Here is a 27,622-nt window from a genome sequence, read left to right as displayed (position 1 = left end):
GAAAGGAAGTGAAAGGGAATGTGGAATGGAATGTGGAATGGAACGGGGAAGGGGATGTTGAATGCAATGAAATCTGGAATGAAACGGAATGGAATGTGGAATGAAATGTGAAAATGTTTGTGGAATGGCGTGTTGAATGGAATGGAAAGGAATGTGTAATGGAAAGTGAAATGGAATGAAAATGAAAGTAAAATGGAATGGCAAGTGAAATGGAATGAAATGTGGAATGGAATGTGGAATACAATGTAGTGGAATGGAATTTAATCTGGAATGGAATGTGGAATGGATTGTGGAATGGAATGTGGAATGAAACGGAATGGACTGTGGAATGGAATGTGGAATCAAATGTGGAATGGAACGGAAAGGAATGTGCAGTGGAATGGAATGGAATGCAAAGTGGAATGGCATGGAATTGAATGGAATGTGGAATGGAATGGAATGGAATATGGAATGGAAAGTGGAATGGAATGGAATGGGATGTGAAATGCAATGGAATGGAAACTGGAAGGGAATGGAATGGAATGTGGAATGGAATGTGGAATGGAATGGAATTAAGTGTGAAATGCAATGGAGTGGATTGTGGAATGGAATGGAATGGAAAGGGGAATGTAATGTCGAATGAAAAAGAATGGAATTCGGAATGGAAAGGAATGGTATGTGGAATGGAACGTATAAGGTAACGTGGAATGTAATGAAATGTGCAATGGAATGGAATGGAATGTGGAATGGAATGTGAAATGGAAGGTTGAATGTAATGGAAAGGAATGTGGTAAGGAATATGGAATGGAATGTGGAAGGGAACATGGAATAGAATGCTTGGAATGTGGAATGGAATACAGAATAAAACGTGGAATGGAATCTGGAGTGGAATGAAATGGAATGTGTAATGGAAAGTGGAATAGAATGTGAAATGGAATGTGGAGTGGAATGGAAAAGAATGTGGAATGGAAAGCAATTCAGTGGGGCATGGAATGGAATGGAATGTGGAATGCAATGTGGAATGAAAAGTGGAAAGTTACGGAATGGAATGTGGATTGGAATGTGGAATGGAGTGTGGAATGGAATATGGAATGGAAAGGAATTGAATGTTGAATGGAATGTGGAATGGAATGAGCAATGGAATGAAATGGATTGCGGAATAAAATGGAATGGAATAGTATGGAATATAGAATGGAGTGGAATGGAATTTGGAATGGAACGTGGAATTGAACATGAAATGGATTGTGGAATAGAATGGAATTGAAAGTGTAATGGAATGTGGGATGGAATGGAATGGAATGTGGAATGGAAAGTGAAATAGAATGTGGAATGCTATGTGGAATGGAATGTGGAATGCAATTGAATGGAATGTGGAATGGAATGGAATGGAATGTGGAATAGAATGGAATGGAATGCAATGTGGAAGAGAATGGAATGGAATGGAATGGAATGCGGAATGGAAAGGAATGGAATGTGGAATGCAATGTAATGGAATGTTAAATTGAATAAAATGGAAGGTGGAATGGAATGGGGAATGGAATGTGGAAAACCTGTGGAATGGAATGTGGAATGTAATGGAATTGAATGTGCAATGGAATGGATTTGAATGTGGAAAGGAAAGTGTAAGGGAATGCAATGCAATGTGGAATGGAATGTGGAATAGAATGGAATGGAATGTGGAAAGGAATGTGGAATGGAGGGTGGAATGGAATGTGGAATGGATCGGAATGGAATGTGGAATGGAACGTGGAAGGGAGTGTGGAATGGAATGTGGAATGGAATGGAACGGAATGTGGAATGGAAAGTGGAATGGATTGGAATGCAACGTTAAATGGAAAGGAATGGAATGCGGAATGGAATGTGGATTGGAATGGAATGGAAGATGGAATGAAACGTGCAATGGAACGTTGAGTGGAATGGAATGGAACAGGGAATGATCTTGCAATAGAACGTGGAATGTAATGGAATGCAAAGTGGAATGGAATGTGCAATGCAATGTGGTAACGATTGGAATGTGGAAAGGAATGGAATGGAATTTCGATTTGAAGGGAACGGAAGTTGAAATGGAACGCGGATTGGAAAGTAGAGTGGAATGGAAAGGAAGGTGGAATGAAATGGAATGGAAATTGGAATTAAATGTGGAATGGAATGTCGGGTGGAATGGAATTCAATGTTGAATGCAATGGAATGGAATGTGGAATGGAATGAGTAATGCAATGGAATGGAATGTGGAATGCAATGTGAAATGGAAAGTGGAAAGGAATGTGGAATGGAATGGAATGGAATGTGGAGTGGAAAGGAATGGAATATGGAGTGGAATGGAATGGAATGTGGAGTGGAATGGAAAGGAATGTGGAATGGATTGTGGAATGGAATGGAAAGGAAAGTAGAATGGAATGGGGAATGGATTGTGGAATGGAATGGAAATGGAATGTGGAATGGTACATGGAACGGAATGGAATGGAATGTGGAAAGGAAAGTGGAATGGTATGCAAGGAACGTAGAATGCAACGTTGAATGGAACGTGGAATGGAATGTGGAAAGGAATGTGGAATGGAAGATACAATGGAATTATGCAATGGAATGTGGATTGGAACATGGAATGGAAAGAAATGGAACATGGAATGCAACAAGGAATGGATTGGAATGCCACGTGGAGTGGAATGTGCAATGGAATGTGGAATGGAACATGGAATGGAATGTGGAATGGAATGTAATGGAATGTGGAATGGAATGTGGAATGGAATTGAATGGAATATGGAATGGAATGTGGAATGGTATATGGAATGGAAAGGAATGAAATGTGGAATTTAATGTTAATTGGAATTGAATGCAATGTGTAATTGAATGGAACAGAATGTGGAATAAAATGTGGAATGAAATGTCCTAGAAAGTGGAATGGAATGTGGAATGGAATGGAACGCTTAATGGAACGTGGATTGGAACTTGGAATGTAATGGAATGGAACGGGGAATGGAACATTGAATGGAAAGTGGAATGGAACGCGGAATGGAACGTGTAATGGAAAGGAATGGAATGTGGAATGGAATGGAATGGAATGTGAAATGGAATGTGGAATGGAATATAATGGAATGTGGACTGGAATGGAATGGAATGGTATGGAATGTGGAATGGAATAGAATGGAATATGGAATGGAATGTGGAAGGAAATGTGGAATGGAAAGGAATGACATGTGGAATGGAATGTTGATTGGAATTGCAGGGAATGTGGAATGGAATGGAATGTGGAATGGAATGTGGACTGTAATGCATTGGAAAGTGGAATGGATTGTGGAATGGAATGGAATGGAATGTGGAATGGAATGTGGAATGGAATGTAGAATGGAATGTGGACAGGAATGCAATGGAATGTGTAACGGAATGTGTAATAGAATGGAAAGGAAAGGGGAATGGATTGTGAAACGGAGTGGAAAGGAATGTGGAATGGAACATGGAATGGAATGTGAAATGAAATGTGGAATGGAATGGAATGCAAAGTGGAATGGACCATGGAATAGAAAGGAATGGAACGTGGAATGGAAATTTTAATGGAATATGGAATGGAATGTGAAATGGAACGCGGAATGGAATGTGCAATTGAATTTGGAATGGAACGTAGAATGTAATGTAAAGGAACGTGGAATGGAACGTGTAATTGAATCGATGGAACGTGGAGTGGAGCGTGGAATGGAATGTGGAACGGAACGTCGAATGGAATGTTTTGGATTGTGGAATGGAATGTGGAAATGAATGGATTGGAATGTGGAATAGAATTTGGAATGGAATGGAATAGATCGCGGAATTTATCATGGAATGGAATGTGCAATGGAATATAGAATGGAATAGAAAGGAATGTGGAATAAAAGGGAATGGAATGTGGAATTGAATGTGGAATGGAATGTATTGGAACGGAATGTGGAAAGGAATGGAATGGAATGTGGAATGGAAAGAATGGAACGTGGAAAGGAATGGAATCGTATGGAACGTAGAACGTAATGGAATGGAATGGAATGGAATGGAATGTGGACTGGAATGGAATTTAGTGTGGAATGCAAAGGAATGGAATCAGGATTGGAAAGGAATGGAACGTGAAATTGAATGGAACGGAATTGAATGGAATGTGAAATGAAATGTGGAACTGAATGTGAAATGGAATGCGCAATGAAATGTGGAACAGAGTTAAATGGAACGTGGAATGCAATGGAATGGAATGTGGAGAGGAATGTAATGGAAGCTGCAATGGAATGTGGAATGGAACATGGAATGGAACATGGAATGCAATGTGGAAGGAACGTAGAATGGAAAGGAATGGAATGCGGAAAGGAACTTAATGGAATGCAGAATGGAATGTGGAATGGAATCATATGGAATATGGAATGGAATGGAATGGAATTGAATGGAATGTGGAATGGAATGGAATGGAATTGAAAGGAATGTGGAAGGGAATGGAATTTTATGTGGAATGGAATGAAATATGGAAAGGAATGTGGAATTGAAGTTGGAATTGAATGGAATGGAATTTTGAAAGAAATGTGGAAAGGAGTGGAGTGGAATGTGGAATGGAAGGTGGAATTGAATGGAATGGATTGTGGAATGGAATGGAATGAAACGTGGAATGGAACGTGGAATGGAAAGAGGAAAGGAACGTGGAATGGGATATGGAATGGAATGTGGAATGGAATGGAATAGAATGGGGAATGGAATGGAATGGAATGGAGTGCAATGTGGAATGGAAGATGGAATGGAATGTGGAATACGATGCAGAATGGAAAGTGGACTGGTTTGGAATGGAACGTGAAATGGAATGGAATGGGACATGGAATGGAACGTGGAATGGAATGTGGAATGGAATGGAATGGAACGTGGAATGGAATGTGGAATGGAATGTGGAAATGATTGGAATGTGAAAAGTAATGGAACGGAATGTGGAATGGAAGGGAATAGAAAGTGAAATGGAATGTGGTTTGGAATGTGGAATGTAATGTCAGATGGAATGGAATGCAATGGTGAATGAAATGGAATGGTATGTGGAAGAGAATGTGGAATGGAATCGAATGGAAAGTGGAATGTAATGTGGAATGGAATGTGGAATGGGATGTAAAGTGGAATGGAAAGGAATGTGGAATGGACGGTGGAAAGGAAACTATTGGATTGTGGAATGAAATGTGGAATGGAATGTGGAAACGAATGTGGAATAGAATGTAATGTAATGGAATCTATTGTGGAATGGAATGTGGAATGGAATGTGAAATGGAAAGTGTAATGGAACGGAATCCAATGTGGAATGGAATGTGGTATGGGACGTGCAATGGCATGAAATGGAAAGTGGAATGCGACTTGGAATGATATGGAACAGAACGTGCAATAGAACTTGGAATGGAAAGTGGAAAGGACCTTGGAATGGAATGTGGAATGGAATATGGAGGGGAATGTGCAATGGAATGTGGAATGGAACGTGGAATGGAATGCAATAGAACATGGAATGGAACGGGGAATGGAATGGAATGCAACGTGGAATGGAATGTGGAAAGGAATGTGGAATGGAAAGTGGAATGGAATGGAATGGAACGTGGAATGGAATGGTATGGAATGTGGAATGGAATGGAATGGAAAGAGGAATGGAATTGAATGGAATGGTATGGAATGTGGAATGGAATGGAATTGAAAGTGGAATGGAATTGAATGGAATGTGGAATGCAATCGAAAGGAACATGGAATAGAATGCGGAACGGAATGTGGACTGGAATGCGGAATGGAATGTAATGGAATGTGGAGTGGAATGGAATGGAATGTTAAACAGAATGGAAAGGAATTGAATGGAATGCGGAAACCAATGGAATGGAATGTGGAATGCAAGGACATGGAATGGAATGAGGAATTGAATGGAATGGAATGAGCAATGGAGTATCATAGAGTGTGGAATGCAATGGAATGGAACGTGGAATAAAATGTGGAATGCAATGTGTAATGGAATGTGGAATGTAACTGAATGGAATGTGGAATACAATGGAATGGAATGTGGAATATAATGGAATGGAATGGAAAGAGGAATGGAATGTAGAATGGAAGGTGGAATGTAATCACATGGAATGTGGAATGGAACGGAATGGAATGTGAAAACGGATGGAAAGTATAATGGAATGGAATGGATTGTGGAATGGAATGGAATGGAATGTTTAATCAAATGGAATGGAAAGTGAATTCGAATTTGGAATGGAATGTGAAATGGATAGTGGAATGGAATGTTTAATGGAAAGTGGAATGGATTGTGGAAAGGAATGTGGAATGGAACTGAACGGAATGTGGAATTGAATGTGGAATGGAACCGCATGGAATGTGGGAAGGATTGTGGAATGGATCAGAATGGAATTTGGAATGGAATGTAGAATGGAACGTGAAATGGAATTGAATTGATTGTAGAATTGAATGTTCAATGGAATGTAATGGGACAAGGAATGGAAAGTGGAATGGAATGTGGAATGGAATGCAATGGATCCTGAAATGGAATGTGGAATGTATTGGGGAAAGGAATGGAATGGAATGTGCAATGGAATGTGGAATGGAATGGGGAATGCAATGGAATGGAATGTGAAAAGGAATGTGTAATGGAATGTGAAATAGAAACTGGAATTGAATGTGGAATGGAATGGAATGGAACACGGAATGAAATGGCATGGAACATGGAATGGAACGTCAAATGGAACGTGGACAGCAGTGTGGAATGGAACGTGGAATGGAATGAAATGCAATGTGGAATGGGGAGGAATGCAATGTGGAATCATATGTGGAATGCAATGGAATGGAATATGGAATGGAATGTGGAATGTAATGTGGAATGGAATGGAAGAGAATGCGTAATGGAAGGGAATGGAGCGTGGAGTGGAATGGAATGCGAATTGGAATGTGCAATGGAACGTGGAATGGCATGAAATGGAACATGGAGTGGAATGGAATGGAACTTGGAACGACAGGAACTGGAACGCGGAATGGAATGTGGAATGGAATGGAAAGGAATGTGCCAAGGAATATGGAAAGGAATGTGGAAGTTAATGTGGAATGGAAGGCAATGGAATGTGAAATTGAATGTGAAATGGAATGAGGCATGGAAAGAGGAAAGTAATGGAATGGAAAGTAGAATGGAATGTGGAATGCAAAGTGGAATGGAAAGTGGAACGGAATGGAATGGAACGCGAAATGCAATGTGGAATGGAATGGAAAGCAATCTGGAAAGGAATGTAAAATGTAATGTGGAATGGAATGGAATGGAATGGAATGTGAAATGGAATGTGGAAAGGAATGTGAAATGGAAGGTGGAATGGAATGTGGAAAGGGATGAAATGAAATGTGGAATGGAACGTGGAGTGGAATGTGGAATGCAATGGACTGGAATGTGGAAAGGAATATGGAATGGAATGTGGAATGAAATGAAATGGAGCGTGGAATTCAATGGAATGGAATTTTGAAATAAACGGAATGGAATGCAGAATGGAATGTGGAATGGAATGGAATGGAATGTGGAATAGAATGGAATGGAATGAGGAATGGAATGGAATGAATTGTGGAATGGAATGTGTAATAGAATGGAATGGAACGTGGAATGGAAGGTGAAATGGAACTTGTAATGGAAAATGCCATGGAACGTGGAATGGAAAGTGGAATGTATTGAGTAATGGAATGGAAGGGAATGTGAAATGGAAGGGAATGGAATGCGGAATGGAATGTGGAATAGAAAGTGTAATGGAATGTGTAATGCAATGGAATGGAACGTGGAATGGAATGCAATGTAAAGGAATGAGTAATGGAATGGAATGGAATGTGGAAATGAATGGAACGAAATGTGGAATGGAATGGAATGGAATGTGGAAAGGAATGGAGAAGAATGTGGAATGGAATGGAATGGAATGTGCAATGGAATGGAATGCAATGAAGAATGGAATGGAATGGAATGTGGATTGGAATGGAATTGAATAGAATTTGGACTGGAATGGAATGGAAAGGAACGGAATGCGGAATGGAATGTGGATTGGAATGTGGAGTGGAAGGTGGAATTGAATGGAAAGGAAAGTGGAATGGAACAGTATGGAATGTAGAATGGAATGTGGAATGGAACGTGGAATGGAATGAGAATGGAATAGAATGGAACGTGGAATGGAATGGAATGGAATGGTATGGAATGTGGAATGTAATGGAATGGAATGTGGAATGGAATGGAATGGAATGTGGAATGGAAAGTGAAGTGGAATGGAATTGAATGTGGAATGGAATGGAATAGAATGTATGGAAAGTGGAATGGAACGGAATGGAATGTGGAAAGGGACGTGCAATGGAATGGAATGGAATATTGAATGGAAAGTCTAATGGAACGTGTAATGGAAATTTCAAAGGAAAGTGGAATAGAAAGTGGAATGCAATGACTAATGGAATTGAATGGAATGCAATGTGGATTGGAATTGAATGTAATGAAGAATGGAAAGTGGAATGGAATGGAATGGAGTCAATTGGAATGTGGACTGGAATGGAATTGAATGTGGAATGGAATGTGGAAAGGAATGGAATGTAGAATGGGATGTGGGGTGGAATATGGAACGGAATTCAATGGAATGTTGAATGCAAAGGAATGGACTGTGGAATGGAACGCAACGCAATGTGGAATGAAATGCAACTTGAAAAGGAATGGATTGGAATGTGGAATATGAAATGGATTGTGAAATGGAATGTTAAATGGACTGTGGAATAGAAAGTGGAATGGAATGAGAAATGGAATGGTGAATGGAATGTCAAATGGAATGGTGAATGGAATGTCAAATGGAATGTGGAATGGAATGTCAAATGGAATGAAAGCGAGCGTGGAATGGAACGGATTAGAAAGTGGAATATAATGGAATGGAACGTGGAATGGAAAGTGGAATGGAATGGAATGGAATGTGGAAAGGAATGGAATGGAATGTGGAATGCAGTGGAATGGAACGTGGAATGGAATGGAATGGAATGTGGAATGGGATGTGGAATGGAATGGAATGGAAAGTGGAATGCAATGGAGTGCAATGTGGAATGCAATGGAATGGAATGGAATGTGGAATCGAATATGGAATGGAATTTGGAATGGAATATGGAATGGAATGGAATGGAACGTGGAACGGAACGTGGAATGGAACATTTAATGGAAAATGCAATGAAACGTGGATTGCGACATGGAATGGATTGAGTAATGAAATGGAATGGAATGTGAAATGGAAGGGAAAGGAATTCGGAAAGGTATATGGAATAGAATGTGGAACGCAATGTGGAATGGAAAGGAATGGAACATAGAATGGAATGGAATGGAATGGAATGTGTAATGGAATGGAATGGAATGTGGAATTGAATGGAGTGGAATGTGGAATGGAAAGGAATGGAATGGAATGTGGAATGGAATGGAATGGAATGGAATGTGAAATGGAATGGAATGGAGGATGGAATAGAACAGAACTTGGAATGGAACGTGGGATGTAACGTAGAATGCAATGGAATGGAATGGAATGCAATGGAATGGAATGGAATGGAATGGAATGGAATGGAATGGAATGGAATTGAATGGAATGTGGAATGGAATGGAATGGAATGTGGAGTGGAATGGAATGGAATGTGGAGTGGAATGGAATGGAATGTGAAATGGAATTTGGAACTTAATGGAATGGAATGGAATGGAATCTGGAATGGAATGGAATGTGGAATGTAATGGAATGCAATGTGGAATGGAAAGGAAGGAAATATGGAATAGAATGTGGAATGGAATGGAATTTAATGTGAAATGGAATGGAATGAAATGGTAAATGGAATGCATTGTGGAATGGAATGTGGAATGGAATCGAATGGAATGTGGAATAGAATGTGGAAAGGAATGTGGAATGCGACGGAATTGATTGTGGACAGGAATGTTGAATGCAAAGTGGAATGGAATGGAATGGAATGTGGAATGGAATGGAATGGAATGTGGAATAGAATGGAATGCAATATAATGTAGAATGGAATATGGTATGAAATGGAATGGAATGTGGAATGGAACGGAACGTGGAATGTAATTGAATGTAACGTGGTTAGGAATGGAATGGAATGTGGAGTGGAATGGAATGGAATGGAAAAAATTGCGAAATGGAATGTGGAATGGAATGTGAATTGGAACGTGGAATGGATTGAAATGGAACGTGGAATGGAATGGAATGGAACCTAGAATGGAATGCAATGGATCATGGAATGGAACGTGGAATGGAATGTGGAATGGAATGGAATGGAAAGGAATGTGGATTGGAATGCAATGGAACTTGCAAAGGAATGTTTAATGGATTGTGCAATGGAATACGGAATGGAACGGAATGGAATGTGGAATGGATTGTGGAATGGAACGTGAAATGGAATGGAATGGAAAGTGGAATGGAATGCAATGGAATATCGAAAGGAATGTAGAATGTAATTTGGAATGGAATGAAATGGAATTGAATGTGAAATGGAATGTGGAATGGAATGTGAAATGGAACGTGGAATAGAAAGTGGAATTGCATGGAATGCAACGTCGAATGGAATGTGGAATGGAAAGTGGAATGGAATGGAATAGAAAGGAATGGAATGTGGAATGGAATGGAATGCGGAATGGAATGAAATGTGGAATGACATGTGGATTGGAATGGAATGGAATGTGGAATGGAATAGAAAGGAATGGATTGTGTAATGGAATGCAGGGGAATTGAGTGGAATGTGGAAAGGAAGGGAATGGAATGTGGATAGGAATGGAATGGAATGTGGAATGGAATGGAATGGAATACAATGGAATGAGAAATGGAATGCTAAATGGAACGTGGAGTAGTATGAAATGGAATATGGAATGGAACGTGGATTGGAACTTGGAATGAAATGTGCAATCGAATGTGGAATGGAATTGTATGGAAAGGAATGAAACGTGGAATGGAATGGAATGTTTAATGGAATGAAACGTGGAATGAAATGTGGAAAGGAATGGCATGGAATGTGGAATGGAATGGATTGAAATTGATTGTGTAATAGAATGCAGGCGAATGTAGTGGAATGTTGAATGGAAAGTAATGGAATGTGGATTGGAATGAAATGGAATGTGGAATGGAATGTAATGGAGTGCAATGGAAAGCGAAATGGAATGCGGAATGGAACGTGTAATAGAATGAAATGGAACATGGAATGGAATAGAATGCAATGTGGTATGCATCATGGAATGGAATGTGGAATGGAATGGGAAGGAATGTGGATTGCAGTGGAAAGGAATGTGGAATGGAATGTAAAGGAATGCAATGGAATGAGAAGTGGAATGTAGAATTGAACGTGGAATAGAATGAAATGGAACGTGGAATGGAATGGAATGGAAAGTGGAAAGGTAAGGAATGTAACGAGTAATGGAATGTGGAATGGAACGTTTAAAGGAATGTGGAATGGAATGCAATGGAATGCACAATAGAATTTGCAATGCAATGGAATGTGGAATGGAATGGATTGGAAGGTGGACTGGAATGTGAAATGGAATGTGGAATGGACTATGAAATGGAACGTGGAATGGAATGTGGAATTGAAAGAATTGGAACATGAAATGGAATACAATGGAATATAATGGAACGTGGAATGGAACGTGGAATGGAAAGTGGAATGGAAAGTGGAATGGAATGGAATGGAATGAGGAATGGATCGTGGAATGGAATGTAATGGAACGTGGAATGGAAAATGAAATGGAACTTGGAAAGGAATGTGGAATGGAACGTGGAATGGAATGTGCAATGGAATGTGGAATGGAATGTGGAATGGAATTGAATGGAATGCAATGGAATGGAAGTTGGGGTGGAACGTGGAATTGAAAGTGTAATGGAATGAGGAATGGAATGGAATGGAATGTGGCATGGAAGGGAATTGAAAGTGTAATGGAATGTGGAATGGAATGGAATGGAATGTGGCACGGAAGGGAATGGAAAGTGGAATGGAATGTGTAATGGAATGGAATGCCATGGAATGGAATGGAATGTGGAATGGAATGGAATGTCGAATGGGAAGTTGAATGGAATGTGGAATGGAATGGAAGTGCATGGAATGAGGAATGGAATGGAATTGAAAGTGGAATGGAATGTGGAATGGAATGGAATGGAATGTAGAATGGAATGCAATTGATTGTAGAATGTAACGTTGAATCGAAAGGAATGGAATGTAGTAGGGAATGCAGTGGAATGTGGAATGGAATTGAAGGAATGTGGAATGGAATGTGGAATAGAATATGGAATGGAATCAATCGAATCCGGAATGGAATGGAATGGAATGGAACTTGAAATGCAACGTGGAATGGAACGTTGAATGGAATTTGAAATGGATTGCAAAAGAATGAGAAGGGAAGGTAATGGAATGTGGAATGGAATGTGGAATGGAATGGAATGCAATGTGTAACGGAATGGAATAGAATGTGGAATGGAAGGTCATGGAATGGGAAATGGAATGTGGAAAGGAATTGAAAAAATGTGGAATGGAAGGTAATGAGAATGGAATGGAAAGTGAAGGAACGTGGAATGGACTGGAATGGAATGAAGAATGGAACGTGGAATGGAATTTGGAATGGAGCGTAGAATGGATAGTAGAATGTAATGTGGAATGGAAAGGAATGGAATGTGGAATGGAATGGAATGGAATGTCGAATATAATTTGGAATGGAATGGAAAGGAATCCAGAATGGAATGGAGTGGAAAGGAATGGAATGGAACGTGGAACGGTACGTGCAATGGAACGTGAAATGGAATGTGGAATGGAATGGAATGGAATGTGGAATGGAATGTGGAAATGAATGTGGAATGAAACGTGGAATGGAACGTGGAAAGAAATGGAAAGGAATCTGGAATGGAATGTGGAGCGTTATGGAATGGAGTGTGGAATGGAATGAGGAATGGAATCTGAAATGGAACGTGGAATGGATGTAATTGGAATGTGGAATGGAAGGGAATGGAATGTGGAATGGAATGTGGAATGAAATGGAATGGAATGGAATGGAATGTGCAATGTAATGGAATAGACTGTCGAATGGAATGTGGAATGGAATGTGGAATGAAATGGAATGGTTTGGTATGTGGAATGGAATGGAATGGAATGGATTGTGGAATATAATGGAATAGAAAGTGGAATGGAATGGAATCGAACTTGGAAAGGAATGGAATGGAATGGAATGAAATGGGATTTGGAATGGAACGGAATGGAATCTGGAATGGAAAGTGGTGCAAAGTGGAATGGAATGTGGAATGCAATGGAATGGCATGTGGAATTGAATGTGGAGTGGAAAGTCGGATGGAATGGAAAGGAATGTGAAATGGAACATCGAATGGAAAGGAATGGAGAGTGGAATGGAAAGTGGAATGGAATGGAATAGAATGTGGATTGGAATGTGGAATCGACCATGTAAAGGACTGGAATGGAACGTGGAATGGAAAGTGGAATGGAACGAGGAATAGAAAGTGGAAAGGAATGTGGAATGGAATGGAATGTGGAATGGAATGTGGAAAGGAATGTGGAACGGAATGGAATGCAGTATGGCAGCGAATGTGAAATTCAAAGTGGAATGGAATGGAATGGAAAGTGGAATGGAACGGAATGGAATATGGAATGGAATGTGTAATGGAATGTTGAATGGAATGGAATATGGAAAGGAATAAAATCGAATGTGGAATGGAATTGAATGGACTGTGGAATGGAATAGAATGGAATGGAATGTCATGTGAAATGGAATGTGGAAAGCAAAGTGGAATGGAATGTGGAATGGAAGGTGGAATGGAAAGTGCAATGGAATGTGAAATGTAACGTGGAATGAAATGTGGAAAGGAACGTGGAATGGAAGGGAATGGAAAGTGGAATGCAACTTGAATGGAATAGAAAGTGGAATGGAACTTGGAATGCAACGTGGAATGGAATGTGGAATAGAATGTGGAATGGAAAGTGGAATGGAAAGTGGAATGGAATGGAATTGAATGTGGAATGGAATAGAATGGAATGTGGAATGGAATGTGGTATGGAATGCGAAATTGAATGGAATGGAATTTGGAATCGAATGGATTCTAAATTGGAATGGAAGATGGAATGGAATGTGGATTGTAACGTGCAATGGAAAGGAATGCAATGTGGAATGGAATGGTGTGGAAGGTGGAATGGAATGGCAAGGAAAGTGGAATGGAACGTGAAAAGGAATTGAATGGAATGTGGAATAGAATGTGGAATGGAATGGAATGGAATCCAAAATTGAATGGAATGGAATGGAATGCACCACGAAATGAAACGTGGAATGGAACATGGAATGGAATGTGGAATGGAATGGAAAACAATGTGGAATGGAAGGTAAAGAAATCTGGAATGGAATGCGGAACGGAATGTAATGGAATATGGAATGGAATGGAAATTAATGTGGAATGATAGGTAATGGAATTTGGAATGGAATTTGGAATGGAATGGAATGGAATGGATTGGAATGTCGAATGTTATGGAATGGAATATGGAATGTAAAGCGGAATGGAATGGAATGGAACATGAAATGGAACATGGAATGGAATGTGGAACCGAAAGTGGAATAGAATGGAATGTGGAATGGAACTTGGAATGGAATGGAACGGAACGTGCAGTGGAACGTGGAATGGAAAGTGGAATGGAATGTGGAATCGAACTTGGAATGTAAAGTACAATGGAAAGTGGAATGGAATGTGGAATGGAGTGGAATGGAAAGTAGAATGGAACGTGGAATGGATTGTAATGGAACATGGAATGGAACGTGGAATGGAATGTGGAATGGAAAGTGGAATGGAATGTGAAATGGAATCTGGAATGGAAAGTGGAATGTTTAATGGCATGTTGAAAGTAATGGAATTGAATGTGGAATGGAATGTGGAATGGAATGGAATGGAATGTGGAATGGAATGTGGAATGGAATGTGGAGTGGCACGTGAAATAGAATGTAGTGCGATGTGGAATGGAATGTGAAATAGAATGTGAAATGTATCATGGAAGGGAAAGCAAGTTGGCATGGAACGTGGAATGGCATCTGGAAAGGAAATTTTAATGGAGTTGAATGGAATGCGTAATGGAACTTGGAATGGAATGGAATGGAAAGTGGAGTACAATGTTGAATGGAACGTGGAATGGAATTTGGAATGGAATATGGAATGGAATGTGCAAAGGAAAGTGGAATGGAACGTGGAAAGGAATGGAATGGAAAGTGGAATGGAACGTGGAATGGAATGGAATGGAATGTGGAATGGAACGTGGAACAGAAGGTGGAAATGAATGGAATGGAATGTGGAATGGAAGGTGAAATGGATTGTGGAAAGGAATGTGGAATGGAATGTGGAATGGAATGGGATGCAATGGAAAGGATTGTGGAATGGAAAGTGGAAAGGAATGTGGAATGCAATGTGGAATGGAACGGAATTGAATATGGAATCGAATGTGGAAGGGAATGTGGAATGGAAAGTGGAAAGGAACGTGGAATGGAATGGAAAGTAATGTTGAATGGAACATGGAATGGAATTGAATGGATTTTGGAATAGAACATGGAATGGAACGTGGAATATAATACGGAATGGAACATGGAATGGAATGTACAATGGAATGCGTAAAGGAACATGTAATGGAAAGGAACAGAAAGCGGATTGGAACGTGGAATGGAATGGAAAGGAACGTGGAATGGAATGTGGAATGGACTGCGGAATGCAAAGTGAAATGGAATGTGGAAGGGATTGGAATGGATTGTGGAATGGAATGTGGAATGGAATGTGGAATGCAGGGTAAAGGAATGTGGAATGGAACGTAATGGAATGTGGAAAGCAAAGTGGAATGGAATGTAATGGAATGTGGAAAGGAAAGGAATGGAAATTGGACTGGAATTTGCAATGGAATTTGGAATGGAATGGAATGGAATGTGGAATGGTATGGAATGGAATTTTGAATGGAATATGGATTAGAAGGGAATGGAATGTGGAATAGAATTTGGTAACGAATGGACTGGAACGCGGAATATAATAGATTGGAATGGTATGAAATGAGGAAGGGAATGGAATGGATTGTGGAATGGATAGAATCGAATTTGAAATGGAATGGAATGGAATGGTATGTAGAATGGAACGTAATGGAATGAGGAATTGAATGGAATGGAAACTGGAATGGAAAGCAGAATGGAATTGAATGGAATGGAATGGAAGGGAAGGTGGAAAGGAATGTGAAATGGAATGTGGAATGGAATGAAATGGAAAGTGGAATGGAATGGAATGGAAATTGTAACGTAATGGAACAGAACGTGGAATGGTACGTGGAATGCAATGGAATGGAAAGTGGAATGTAATGGAATGGTACTTGGAATGCAATGGAATGCAATGGAATAGAACGTGGAATGGAACACGGAATGGAACGTGGAATAGAACGTGTAATGGAATGTGCAATGGAATGCTGAAGGGAATGGAATGGAATGTGTAATGGAATGGAATGGAACGTGGAATGGAATGTGGAATGGAATGTGCAATGGAAAGCTGAAGGGAATGGAATTGTATGTGTAATGGAATGGAATGGAACGTGGAATGGAATGTGGAATGGAATGTGGAATGGAATGGAATGGAACATGGAATGGAATGTGGAATAGAATGGAAAGGAATGTGGAATAGAATGTGGAATGAAATGTGGAATGGAATGTGGAGGGCAATGAAATGGAAAGTGGAATGGAATGGAATGGAATGTGAAATTGAATGTGGAAAGGAAAGTGGAATGGAATGTGGAATGGAATGGAACGGAATGTGGAATGGAATGTGGAATGGTATGGAACGGAATGTGGAATGGAATGTGGAATGCAATGATGAATGGAATGTGCAATGGAATGTGGAAAGGAGTGTTGAATGGAATGTGGAATGGAATGAATGTTAGAATGGAATGTGGAATGGAATGTAATGGAATGTTTAAATGGAATGTAATGGAATTTGGAATGGAATGTGGAATGGAATGTGGAATTTAATGGAATGGTATGGAATGTGGAATGGAATGGAATGGAACGGAAAGGAATGTGGAATGGAAAGTGGAATGGAATGTGGAATGGAATGGAACGGAATGTGGAATGGAATGTGGAATGGTATGGAACGGAATGTGGAATGGAATGTGGAATGCAATGATGAATGGAATGTGCAATGGAATGTGGAAAGGAGTGTTGAATGGAATGTGGAATGGAATGGAAGTTAGAATGGAATGTGGAATGGAGTGGAATGGAATGTTTAAATGGAATGTAATGGAATTTGGAATGGAATGTGGAATTTAATGGAATGGTATGGAATGTGGAATGGAATGGAATGGAATGGAAAGGAATGTGGAATGGAATGGAATGGAATGTGGAATGGAATGGAGTGTAGATTGGAATGGAATGAAATTCGGAATGGAGATGAATAGAAGGTAGAATGGAAAGGAATGGATTGTAGAATGGAAAGGAATGTAGTGCAATGTGGAATTAAATGGAATTGATTGTGGGAAGGAATGTGGAATCGAACGGAGGAGAATGTGGAATGGAAAGTAGAAAGATATGGAGTGTAACGTGGAATGGAATGGAATGGAAAGTGGAAAGGAATGTGGAATGGAAAGGAATGGATGGTGAAAAGGAATGTGGAATGGAATGTGGAATGGAATGGAAAGGAAAGCGGAATGGAAAGTGGAATGGAACGTGGAATGGAATGTGGAATGGAATGTGGAATGGAATGGAATGGAACGTGGAATGGAATGTGGAATAGAATGGAAAGTAATGTGGAAATGAACGTGGAATGTAACATTGAATGGAATGGAATGTGGAAAGGAATGTAGAATGTAAAGTGGAATGGAATGTGGAATGGAACGGAATGGAACGTGGAATGGAACGCAATGTTAGGTGGAATGGGGTGGAATGGAATGTGGAATGGAATGGAATGTGTAATGGAATGGAATGGAATGTGGAATGGAATGGAATGTGTAATGGAATGGAATGGAATGTGGAATGGAATGTGGAATGTAATGGATTGGAATGTGGAATGGAATGCGGAATGGAATGTGGAAAGAAATGGAATGGAATGTTGAATGGAATGTGGAATGGAATGAGGAATCGAATACGGAAAGGAATGAAATGCAATGTGGTATGGAATATAGAATGGAATGTGCAATAGAATGGAATGCAATGTGGAATGTTATGGAATGGAATGTACAAGGGAATGAAAGGTATGTGGAATGGTAAGTGGAATGGAATGGAATGGAACGTGGAATGGAATGGGATGCAATGTGGAATGAAATGGAATGGAATGTGGAATGGAATGGAATGGAATGTGGAAAGGAATGGAATTGAACGTGGAATTGAATGGAAAGGAATGTAATGGAATGTGAAATGGAATGGAATGCAATGTGGAATGGAATTCAATGGAATGTGGAATGAAATGGAAAGGAACGCCGAATGGAATGTGGAATGAAATGTGCAGTGGAATTCAATGGAATGTGGAATGGAATGGAATGGAATGTAGAATGGAATGTGGAATGGAAAGTTGAATATAATGGAATGGACTGTGAAATGGAATGAAATGGAATGGAATGCAATATGGAATGGAATGGAGTCGAATGTAGTGTGGAATGGAATAGAATGGTATGGAATGTGGAATGCAATGGATTGGAATGGAATGGAATCGAATGGAATGGATTTGATGGGAATGGAATATGGAATGGAAGAGAATGGAACGTGGAATTGAATGCAATGGAATGTAGAATGAAATATAGAATGAAATGTGGAATGGAATTGAATGGAATGTGAAATGGAATGGAATGGAATGAAATGGAATGTGAAATGGAATGGAATGGAATGGAATGGAATGTGGAAACGAAAGGAATGGGATGAGAAATGGAATGGAACGTAAGGTGGAATGGAATGGAATGGAGAGGAAAGTGGAATGGAATGCAGTGGCAAGTGGAATGGTACGTGGAGTGGAATGGAATGGAATTTGGAATGGAATGTGGAACGGAATGGAATGCAACTTGGAATGGATAGTGGAATGGAACGTGGAATATAAAGAGGAATGGAACGTGGAATGGAACGTGGAATGGACTGTGGAATGGAAAGCGGAATGGAATGGAATGGCATGTGGAATGGAATGTGTAATTGAATGAAATGCAATGTGAAAAGGAAAGTGGAATGGAATGGAATGCAATGTGGAATGGAATGTGGAATGGAATGGAAAAGAACGTGGAATGTAATGGCAAATTGAAAGTGGAAATGAACGTGGAATGGAACGTGGAATGGAACGTGGAATGGAATGATAAGTAATGTGTAATGGAATGGAATGGAATGTGTAATGGAAAGTGGAATGGAACGTGGAATGGAACGTGCAATGGAACGTGGAATGGAATGGAATGTAACGTGTATTTGACACTGGAATGGAAAGTGGAAGAGAAAGTGGAAGGCAACGTGAAATGGAACGTGGAATGGAATTGAATGCAATGTGGATTGGAATGGAATGGAAGGTGGAATGGAATGGAACGTGCAATGCAATGTGTAATGGAATGGAATGGAATGGAATGGAATGGAATGAGTAATGGAATGGAATGGAATGTGGAAAGGAATGGAATGGAAAGCAATGGAAGGAGGAGTGAAACAGAAGGGAATGTGTAATAGAATGTGGAATGGAATGGAATGTGCAATGGAATGGAATGGACTGTGGAATGGAATTTAATGGAACGGAATGTGGAATGGAATGGAATGGAATGGAAAGGAAAGGAATTGAACGTGGAATGAAAGGGAAGGGAATGTTGAATGGAATGTGGAATGCAATGGAATAGAATGTGGAATGGAATGGAATGGAAAGGAATGTGGAATGGAATGAAATGGAATGGAATGGAATTGACTTGAATGTGGATTTGAGTGGATTGGACTGGAATGGAATGGAATGGAATGTGGAATGGAATGGAATGGAATGTGGAATGGAATGGAATGGAATGGAATGTGGAATGGAACATGGAATGGAATGGAATGAAATGTGGAAAGGAACGCGTAATGGAATGGAATGAAATGTGGAATGGAATGTGTAATGAAATGGAAGGGAACGTGGCACGGAACATGGAATGGAACATGGAACGCAATGTGCAATGGAATGGAATGGAATGTGCAATGGAATGGAATGGAATGGAATGTGGAATGGAATGCAATGGAAAGTGGAATGGAATGTGGAATGGAACGTGGAATGGAACGTGGAATGGAAAGTGGAATGGAACTTGGAATGGAACGTGGAATGGAACGTGGAATGGAATGGAATATAACGTGAAGTAGATAGTGGAAATGAAATTGGAATAGAAGGTGTAACGGAACGTGGAATGGAATGAGGAATGTAATGGAATGTAATGTGGATTGGAATGGAACGGAAGGTGGAATGGATTGGAATTGAATGGAATGTGGAATGAAAACTGGAATGGAATGGATTGGAATCGAATGCAATGTGGAATGGACTGGGATGGAATCGAATGGAATCTGGAATGGAATGGAATGGAATGTGTAATATAATGGATTTGAATGTGGACTGGAATAGAATGGAATGGAATGGAGTGTGAAATTCAATGGAATGTAATATGAAATGGAATTCAAAGGAATTTGGAAAGGAATGCAATGGAATGTGGAATGGAATGGAAAGGAATGTGGAATGGAAATTGGAATGGAATGGAAAGTGTAATGGGATGGAATGGATTGCAGAATGGAATGGAACTGAAAGGAATGTGGAATGGAATGGAATGGAAATGGATGAAATGGAATACAGAATGGAATATAATGCAACGTGGAATGAAAAGGAATGGAATGGTTAATGAAATCGAATGCACTGGAATATGGAATGGAATGGAATGCAACGTAGATTGGAATGGAATGGAGTGGAATATAATGTGGAATGGAATGGAATGTGGAATGGAATCTTCAATGGGATGGAATGGAACGTGGAATGGAACGTGGAATGGAACGTGCAATGCAATGAGCAATGGAATGGAATCTAATGTGGAATGGAATGTAATGGAATGCAATGGAATGGAATTGAATGGAATAGAATGTGGAATGGAAAGGAATGGAATGAAATGTGGAATGTGGAATAGAATGTGGAATGTAAAGTGGAATGGATTGGAACGGAAAGCGGCATGGAATGGAAAGGAATGGAATCGAAGACGGAATGGAATTGAACGTATTCTGGAATGGAATGTAGAATGTAATGGAATGTGGAATGTGGAATTGCATGGGATGGAATGTGGAATGGAATGTGGAATGGAAAGTGCAATGGAATGTTTAATTGAATAGAATGCAATCTGGAATGGAATGGAACATAGAACGGAAAGGAATAGAATGTGGAATGGAATGGAATGTAATGCACAATGGAATTGAAAGGAATGTGGAATGCAATGGAATGGAATATGGAATGGAATATGGAAAGGAATGGAATGGAATATGGAATGGGATAGATTGGAATGAGCAATGGAATGGAATGGAATGGAATGTGGACTGGAATAGATGGAATGTGAAATGGAATGAGGAATGGAATGGAATGGAATGGAGTTGAACATAGAATGGAATGGAATGTGAATGCAATGTGGTAAGGAATGGAATGGAATGGAGTGGAATGTGGAATGGAACGCTGAGTGGAACGTTATGCAAAGGGGAATGGTATGGAATGGAACGTGGAATGGAATGGAATGGAATGCGGAATGGAATAGAATGGAAGACGGAATGGAATGGAATGGAATGGAACGTGAAATGGAATGGAATGGAATGTGTACCGGAATGTAACGGAATGTGGAATGGAACGTGGAATGGAACGTGGAATGGACTGTGGAGTGGAAAGTGAAATGGAATGTGGAATGGAATGTGGAATACAAAGTAATGTGGAATGTGGAATGAAAGGGAATAGAATGTGAAATGGAATGGAATGGAATGTGAAATACAATGGAATGGAATGTAGAATGGAATGGAATGGGACGTGGAATGGATTGGAAAGGAATGTGGAATGGAATGAAATGGTGTGTGGAATGGAATGGAGTGGAATGTGTAATGGAATGTTATGGAATCGAATGGAATTGTGTGTGGAATGGAATGGAATGGAATGGAATGTGGTCTGGAATTGAACGGAATGTAATGTGAGATGGAATGGAATTGATAGTGAAATGGAATGTGGAATGGAATGGAATGGAGTGGAATGTGGAATAGAATGGAATGAAAAGGAATGGAATGTTGAATGGGATGGAATGGAATGTGGAATGGAATGTGGAATAGGATATGAAACGGAATTGGCTGGAATGTGTAGTGGAATGTGGAATGGAAAGTGGAATGGAATGTGGAATAGAACGGAATGGAATGTGCAATGGAATTTCGCATGGAATGGAATGGAATGTGGAATGGAATTTCCAATGGAATGTAATGTAATGTGGAAGACGAATGTTGACAGGAACAGAATGGAATGGAATGGAACGCGGACTTGAATGGAAAGGAACAGAATACGGAATGGAAGGGAATGTGGAATGTAATGTGGAATGGAATGGAATAGAATGAGGAATGGAATGGAATACCATGGAATGTGGAATGGAATGTAGAATGGAATGCAGTGGAATGTGTAACGGAAAGTGTAATGGAATGGAATGGAATATGGATTTGAATGTGAATTGGAATGCAATGGAATGTGGAATGGAATGCTGTCGGGAATGGAATGGAATTGAATGTAGAAAGGAATGGAATGGAATGTGGAATGGAATGGAATGCAATGCGGAATAGAATGTGGAATGCAATAGAAAGGAATGTGGAATGGAATGGAAAGGAATGTGGAATGGAATGTTAAAGGCATGGAATGGAATGTGGAATGGAATGGAATGGACTATGCAATGGAACGTGGAATGGAATAGAATGGTATGTGGAATCGAATGGAATGGAATGTGGAATGGAACGTGGAATGGAATGGAATGGAACGTGGATGGAAAAGGAATGGAATGGAATGGAATGTGGAATGGAATGAAATTGAATGGAACGGAATGTGGAATGGAAATTAATGGAATGGAATGTGGAATTGAATGGAACACAATGGAAAGAAATGGAACGGAATGGAATGCAATGGAATTGAATAGAATGTGGAAAGGAATGGAAAGGTAAGTGTAATAGAATTGAATGGAAAGGAATGTGGAATGAAATTGAAAGCAATGAGGAAGGGAATGTGGAATGAAATGTGGCAAGGATTGCAACGGAATGTGGAATGGAATGTGCAATGGAATGGAATGGAATTTTAAATGCAATGGAATGGAATGTGGAATGTAATGGACTGCAATGTGGAATGGAATGGAATAGAATGTGGAATGGAATGGAATTTGGAATAGAATGGAATGCAATGTGGAATGCAATGGAATGTGGAATGGAATGGAATGGAATGCGGAATGGAATGGAATGGAACGGAATATGGAATTGACTGGAACAGAATGGAATGGCATGGAATTTATTGGATTGGAATTGAATGGAATGGAATGCGAAATGCAGTGGAACGTGATGTGGAATGGAATCGAGTGGAATGGAATGTGGAATGGAATGGAATGCAATGTGGAATGTAATGATATGGAATGTGGAATGGAATGGAATGTGGAATAAAATGGAATGCAATAGAATGTGGAATGGAATAGAATGCGAAAAATTGTGGAATTGACTGGAACGGAAAGGAGTGGAATGGAATGGAATGGAATGGATTGGAGTGGAATGTGGAATGCAAAGAAATGGCAAGTGGAATGGAATGGAATGTGGAATGGATTGTGGAATGGAATGGAATTTGGAATTGAATGTGGAATGGAATGGAATGTTGAATGGAATGGAATGGAATGTGGCACAGAATGGAATGGAATGTGGAATGGAATGGATTGCAATGTGGAATGGAATGGAATGGAATGTGGAATGGAATGGAATGGAAAGTGGAATGGAATGGAATGGAATGTGAAATGGAATGCGGAATGGAATGTGGAATGGAATGGAATCGAATGTAGAATAGAATGTGGCATGGAATGGAATGGAATATTGAATGGAATGTGGAATGGAGTGGAACGAAATGTGGATTGCAATGGAATGGAACCGAAAGTAGAACGGAATATGGAACGGAACGTGGTATAGAACGTGGAATGGAACGTGGAATAGAATGGAATAGAATGTGCAATGGAATTCAATGGAATGTGGAATGGAATGGAATGTGCAATCGACTGGAATGGGAAGGAATGTGGAATGGAATGGAATGTGGAATGCAATGGAATGAAATGTGTAATGGATAGAAATGGAATAGAATGTGGACTGTAATGGAATTGAATGGAATGGAATGGAATATGGAATTGAATGCAAAGGCATGTGGAATGAAATGTGGAATGGCATAGAATAGAAAGTGGAAAGGAATGGAATGGATTTAAATGGAATGTGGAATGCAATGAAATGGCAAGAGGAATGGAATGGAATGTGGAATGGATTGTGGAATGGAATGGAATTTCTAATTGAATGTGGAACGGAATGGAATTTTGAATGGAATGCAATGGAATGTGGCACAGAATGGAAGGGAATGTGGAATGGAATGGACTGCAATGTGGAATGGAATGCAATGGAACGTGGAATGGAATGGAATGGAAAGTGGAATGGAATGGAATGGAATGGAATTTGTACTGGAATGGAATGGAATGGAATGTGCAATGGAATGCGGAATGGAATGTGGAATGAAATGGAATGGAATGTAGAATAGAATGTGGCATGGAATGGAATGGAATATGTGATGGAATGTGGAATGTAGTGGAATGAAACGTGGAATGGAATGGAATGGAACGGAAAGTGGAATGGAATATGGAATGGAACGTGGTATAGAACGTGGAATGGAACGTGGAATAGAATGGAATGGAATGTGCAATGGAATTCAATGGAATGTGGAAAGGAATGGAATGGAATATGGAATGCAAAGGAATGGAATGTGGAATGGAATGGAATCTGCAATCGACTGGAATGAGAAGGAATGTGGAATGGAATGGAATGTGGAATGCAATGGAATGAAATGTGTAATGGAATGAAATGGAATAGAATGTGGACTGTAACGGAATTGAATGGAATGGAATGGAATATGGAATTGACTGCAAAGGGATGTGGAATGAAATGTGGAATGGCATAGAATACAAAGTGGAATGGAAAGGAATGGATTGGAATGGATTGTGGAATGAAATGAAATGGCAAGTGGAATGTAATGGAATGTGGAATGGATTGTGGAATGGAATGGAATTTGGTATTGAATGTCGAATGGAATGCAATGTTGAATGGAATTGAATGGAATGTGGCACAGAATGGAATGGAATGGACTGCAATGTGGAACGGAATGGAATGGAACGTGGAATGGAATGGAATGGAAAGTGGAATGGAATGGAATGGAATGGAATTTGTACTGGAATGGAATGGAATGGAATGTGCAAAGGAATGCGGAATGGAATGCGGAATGGAATGGAATGGAATGTAGAATAGAATGTGGCATGGAATGGAATGGAATATGGAATGGAATGTGGAATGGAGTGGAATGAAATGTGGAATGGAATGGAACGGAAAGTGGAATGGAATATGGAATGGAACGTGGTATAGAACGTGGAATGGAACGTGGAATAGAATGGAATGGAATGTGCAATGGAATTCAATGGAATGTGGAATGGAATGGAATTGAATATGGAATGCAAAGGAATGGAATGTGGAATGGAATGGAATGTGGAATGCAATGGAATGAAAGGTGTAATGGAATGAAATGGAATAGAATGTGGACTGTAACGGAATTGAATGGAATGGAATGGAATATGGAATTGAATGCAAAGGGATGTGGAAAGAAATGTGGAATGGCATAGAATAGAAAGTGGAAGGGAATGGAATGCAAGGTGTAATGGAATGGCATAGAATGAGGAATGGAATTGAATGGAATGTGGAATCGAATGGAATGGAACGGAATGCGGAATGGAATGGAATGGAATGGAATGTGTTTTGGAATGGAATGGAATGGAATGGAATGTGGAATGGAATGTGGAATGGAATGTGGAATGGAAAGGTATAGAATGTGGAATAGAACGTAGAATGTAATGGAATGGAATGGGGAATGGAATCGGATGTGGAATGGAATGGAATGGAATGGAATGTGGAATGCAATGGAATGGAACATAATATTGAATTGAATGGAAAGGAATGGAATGGAATGAAATGCAATGGAATGGAACTGAGTGGAATGCAATGTGGAGTGGAATAGGATCGTATGTGGAATGCAAAGTAATGTAATAGAATGTGGAATGGAATGGAATGGAATGTGGAATGGAATGGAATGTGGAATTGAACGTGGAATGGAAATTAATGGAACGTTGAGTGGAGTGGAATGCAATGTGGAGTAGCATGGAATGGAATGTGGAATGGAAAGTAGAATGAAATGGAATGGAAGGTGGAATGTTATGAGGAATGGAATGGAATGGAATGGAATGTGGAATGCAATGTGGAATGGAATGGAATGGAATGTGGAGTGGAGTGGAATGGAATGTGGAATGAAATGTGGAATGAAATGAAATGGAATGTGGAATTGGAAGAAAGGGAATGTGGAATTGAATGGAATGGAATGTGGAATGGAATGGAATGGAATGGAAAGGAAAGGAATTGAACGTGGAATGAAAGGGAAGGGAATGTTGAATGGAATGTGGAATGCAATGGAATGGAATGTGGAATGGAATGGAATGGAAAGGAATGTGGAATGGAATGAAATGGAATGGAATGGAATTGACTTGAATGTGGATTTGAGTGGATTGGACTGGAATGGAATGGAATGGAATGTGGAATGGAATGGAATGTGGAATGGAATGGAATGTGGAATGGAATGGAATGGAATGGAATGTGGAATGGAACATGGAATGGAATGGAATGAAATGTGGAAAGGAACGCGTAATGGAATGGAATGAAATGTGGAATGGAATGTGTAATGAAATGGAAGGGAACGTGGCACGGAACATGGAATGGAACATGGAACGCAATGTGCAATGGAATGGAATGGAATGTGCAATGGAATGGAATGGAATGGAATGTGGAATGGAATGCAATGGAAAGTGGAATGGAATGTGGAATGGAACGTGGAATGGAACGTGGAATGGAAAGTGGAATGGAACTTGGAATGGAACGTGGAATGGAACGTGGAATGGAATGGAATATAACGTGAAGTAGATAGTGGAAATGAAATTGGAATAGAAGGTGTAACGGAACGTGGAATGGAATGAGGAATGTAATGGAATGTAATGTGGATTGGAATGGAACTGAAGGTGGAATGGATTGGAATTGAATGGAATGTGGAATGAAAACTGGAATGGAATGGATTGGAATCAAATGCAATGTGGAATGGACTGGGATGGAATCGAATGGAATCTGGAATGGAATGGAATGGAATGTGTAATATAATGGATTTGAATGTGGACTGGAATAGAATGGAATGGAATGGAGTGTGAAATTCAATGGAATGTAATATGAAATGGAATTCAAAGGAATTTGGAAAGGAATGCAATGGAATGTGGAATGGAATGGAAAGGAATGTGGAATGGAAATTGGAATGGAATGGAAAGTGTAATGGGATGGAAT

The sequence above is a fragment of the Pongo abelii genome, chromosome 14 (assembly GCF_028885655.2).
Source record: "Pongo abelii isolate AG06213 chromosome 14, NHGRI_mPonAbe1-v2.0_pri, whole genome shotgun sequence".
NCBI lineage: Eukaryota > Metazoa > Chordata > Mammalia > Primates > Hominidae > Pongo > Pongo abelii.
The sequence above is the reverse complement of the archived record's forward strand: the minus strand, read 5'-3'. Positions refer to the sequence as shown.